The sequence below is a fragment of the Myotis brandtii genome, unplaced genomic scaffold (genome assembly GCF_000412655.1).
Source record: "Myotis brandtii unplaced genomic scaffold, ASM41265v1 scaffold466, whole genome shotgun sequence".
In the NCBI taxonomy this organism is placed as follows: Eukaryota; Metazoa; Chordata; class Mammalia; order Chiroptera; family Vespertilionidae; genus Myotis; species Myotis brandtii.
Window position 1 is genome coordinate 210,313 of NW_005367809.1, and position 4,557 is coordinate 214,869.

Genomic DNA, 4,557 nt, shown 5'->3' on the forward strand with positions numbered 1-4,557 from the left:
TTATTTACAAATTGCAAAGAATCAAGCAGTGATTATCAAGGTACAAGAGTGCTTGATAACACAATCAAGAATTTACATAATTCATTATGATCTCTTTATCCAGGAAGGTGTAATGATAGCATGCAGTTGGGGGATAAATTATTTTTAAAAATTGTCTGCTTACTTCATACATATTTAAAAGAAAGATTTTTTTTTTTCTGATAAACCAGGCTCTTCAATTTCAAGGCTATTTTGTGCAAAGTTGTTATGCTTCTGTTGTTACAGGACTTAATGCTCACCTTGATCTTTTCCTCAGTGCCCATATGTAAAAGCACCTTAATTTATAATGAAGTATCATAATTTATAATGAAGATATATGTAAGTGCATATACATATGCACACAGAATAGCTTTTAAAGTTTAAAATAATCACTACTTATTTTTTGAAACCAAACAAATACAGTTTTGTTTTGTTTTTATAAATTTTAATGTTGCCCTAACCGGTTTGGCTCCGTGGATAGAGCGTCGGCCTGCAGACTCAAGGGTCCCAGGTTCGATTCCGGCCAAGGGCATGTACCTTGGTTGCGGGCACATCCTCAGTAGGGGGTGTGCAGGAGGCAACTGATCGATGTTTCTCTCTCATCGATGTTTCTAACTCTCTATCCTTCTCCCTCCTCTCTGTAAAAAAATCAATAAAATATATTTTAAAAAGAATAAATAAATAAATAAATAAATAAATAAATTTTAATGTCTTTCTTTAATAATTGTCACTTATTCTAAAACTCTTTTAAAATTCTCAACAGAAAATATAAGGATTTTAATAATACATTTGAAGTTTAAACCATGGTAACTAAGGGTGAGCATTTTTCATTTTAATTCCAGATATGATATTAAAGGCCTTTTAAGTCAGCTATTTCTTCTCTATCTCAATTTGAAATATGAAACAAAAATTAAATATATAACTTAAAATTTTATTAATACAGTCTCATATTTTAACATAATCAATGCTTAATTATAAATAAGACAATGTTATTTCTCATGGATATATATCAAATATCAAAAAGTAAAAATAAATAAAACAGTTTTCAATTTGTTAATTATATTGTAGGATCTTGATTACTGATAATTTCTTTAAATTACTTAAATTTTGTATTTGATATATTCTTTTACATACCTGATATTTTAAAGGTGCATATACACCAACTTGGATATAAATCAGGCTGAGATGAGAAGGAAAAAAAAAAAACTAAAACAACAATAGTACCATTTTTCTTAATCTTGTTTGTGAAACAGATTTAAATAAGAGGTTGTTTACTATTTAGTGATTTTTAAAAGCTCTGAACTGCCCCCAAAATTTTCTCTAGTGATATCAGCTCCTTCTTCAGTTTTACTTCTTTTGATAAATTAACATAATATGTAGACATTTTTATCAACCAGAAACCTGTTGGATAGGCTCAGGTCATCTCATTTTCCTATTCACCTTTTGGGATCAACCACTTAGCCTGATCTATCCTGTTCACCTTTTTTTTTTTTTTCCCCAGAGAGAGGAAGGGAGAAGGAGAGAGAGAGAGAGAGAGAGCTGCCTCCTGCATGCCCCCTACTGGGAACTGAGCCTGCATCTGGGGCTTGTGCCTGACCAGGAATCAAACCCACGACCTCCTGGGTTTGGGACAATGCTCAACCAACCGAGCCACACTGGGGAGGCAACCCTGTTTACTTTTTGTCTTTTGACCCTGACTACTAAATTGATCTACTGTTACTTTTCTCAGTTATCCATGCTTCTGACATCCTCAACTCCTATGGCATTACAAGATCTATTTATAAGGAAATAGTTTCATAAGACCTCCATGCTTGAATACTTCAACAATGCTTCCTTGTTCTCAAAATAAATTTTAATGTATTTACTTTAGCATCCAGTAATTTTATGATCTGAATGCCTTTTTGTTTTTCCACTTTATACTTTGCACTGGTTTGTCCCCATGCCTCCTATCCACACACTCGCCCTCCTTCCTATAATATTTCTTTCTTTATTTTACCTAAACATTGGAAATATCCTCTCAGTTTACAGCTTAAACTTCAAATAATCTGATAACCTTCTTTGAATCCAAAAATTTGGACAATAGTCAAAATTTCCATAAGCCTTCAGAGTTCCCTGTATATATTTCATTGAGAGATCATGCCACATTTTGCAATTCCTTTTTTTTTTTTATCAGCACAGGAGTCGTTTTTATTTTTCCCCAGTTATTATGCTATGAATTCATAGGGGACAGGTTCCAGCAGCTCAGGCTCCTTCCCATTGGTTCTCACAAAGTGTGCTTCTCTGGGTGGAGCAGGCTGATGCTTCAGTTGAACCCAGGGACCTTTCTCTTTGGCTTCCTATTATTCTGATCATTTTCCTTCGGTCTTTTCAGGAAGCTGTCTCGGCTCTTAGAGTGCTTAATATGCTCAATACGCACATTCATTCTCTTGGCAAGAATCTTGCCCTTACCTTACTTGTTCACAACAATGCCCACTGCATGCTGGGTGACCCTGTAGACTCTTCCAGTTTTGCCCTGGTGACATTTGTGGGGCATTCCTTTTTGACAGTGCACATTCCCTTGATGTCCACAATATCACCTTTCTGGTAGATTCGCATGTATGTGGCCAAAGGAACAACTCCATGTTTTCTAAAAGGCCTAGAGAACATTGAGCGGGTGCCTCTCCTCTTTCCCTTTGTGTTAGTCATTTTGGTGAATTACTGGAAGATAGATGGTGGCTCCGGCCGAAAGGAAGCACATTTTCCAATTCTTGTTTCTCACTTTTCTCCACAAATAGACAACTATATCCTATAGGGTACTAGGCACCTCAGATCCTGGCTTAAACAAGAGTTCATTAAATATTTGTAGAATGAGTCAAAGATAAATTAATGGATTAACTAATCACTGTCTTCCTCCTTTCTTTCCTGAGTAATTAAATCTCAATAATAAAAACACTTACAATTGAATGCTAAAATGCATGTCCCCCCTCCAAAAAAAAATTATTTTCTTTCTCATCCATAGTCCAACAGTGGTTACTCTGTCAGATGAACTAGCAAGCATATTGGGCAGTCAAGGTTGAGAGGACAACACCAAGAAATATTGCCTTTATTAGTATGTGAATAAAGATAAGAAAATAAAGTACAGGAACACAGAAGGGAGCTGTGAGACACAAGTGAAAACATGTACTTATGTTTATGCTTGAAGAAGAGTCTTAACATTTAATCTAATTGTGGATCATTTTCAGGAATAAGATCACCTATAATCTTCTAAGAAGTAAGGTCAGTATTTTAAATATGTTCTACACTACTCCTTGTTTTTAATCATTTTCACAAATTTTTTATTTTTATTTTTTTTTAAATATATTTCATTGATTTTTTACAGAGAGGAAGGGAGAGAGATAGAGAGCTAGAAACATCGATGAGAGAAACACCAATCAGCTGCCTCCTACACACTCCCCACTGGGGATGTGCCCGCAACCCAGGCACATGCCCTTGACCGGAATCGAACCCGGGACCTTTCAGTCCGCAGGCCGACGCTCTATCCACTGAGCCAAACCGGTTTCGGCATCACAAATTTTTTAAATCATTTTTACAAGAATGATAATTGACAGGGATCACTTTAGTTGGGTGGTGAAAATCAACCACTCTATAAGTAAAGTATCTACAAGGTAGTTAAACCACTTATTTCTTAAAAAAAAATAAACTAGTAAATGTTTTCTAATAAAATAAATAGCCTTTCCCCTCCTTTTCCCCCTCACTCCCAAGCGCCTAGGGCCCTTCTTTTGCCTCTATAACTCATTTCCTCAGCCCATCTCATCTACAAATAAATGTCCTCTTATAGTTGGAAAAAAAAATAAATAATCTTGATCCATAGCCAGTTTGGCTCAATGGATAGAGCATCAGCCCATGGACTGATGGGTCCTGGGTTCAATTTCAGTCAAGGGCACATACCTCTGTTGCAGGCTGGTTCCCCAACCCCAGGTCTGTGCATGTGTGGAAGGCAACCAATCAATGTGTCTCTCTCACATCAATGTTTCTCTCTGTCTCTTCCCCTGCCTTTCACTCTCTCTAAAAATCAATGAGGAAATATCCTTGGGTAAGGACAAGAAAGAAAGAAAGAAAGAAAGAAAGAAAGAAAGAAAGAAAGAAAGAAAGAAAGAAAGAAAGAAAGAAAGAAAGAAAGAAAGAAAGAAAGAAAGAAAGAAAGAAAGAAAGAAAGAAAGAAAGAAAGAAAGAAAGAAAGAAAGAAAGAAAGGAAGGAAGGAAGGAAGGAAGGGGGAAGAGAAGGGAAGGGAAGGGAAGGGGAGGGAAGGGAAGGGAAGGAAAGTGAGGAAGAGGAACAAAGACTTTTGAAAAATCCCATTTAATAAGATTATAAAAATAATTACTGAACATTATTTTTCCCTTCTCCTTGTTTCTCTTTCTACATGTTATACTTGTAAAAAGTTTTAATCTTCTTATCCCCCACCAATTATATGAAAATACTAGAGGTGCGATGCACGAAATTTGTGCAAGTGTAGGCCTTCCTTCCCTGGCTACCAGCACCAGCTTCCCTCTGGCACC

The 4,557-nt window shown here is 36.1% G+C and overlaps 1 pseudogene; it reads right to left on the bottom strand.

Moving 5' to 3' along the window:
* Positions 1-2,222: 2,222 nt before the first annotated feature.
* On the bottom strand, positions 2,223-2,720 carry LOC106727692 (annotated as a pseudogene).
* Between the last annotated feature and the right edge of the window lie 1,837 nt (positions 2,721-4,557).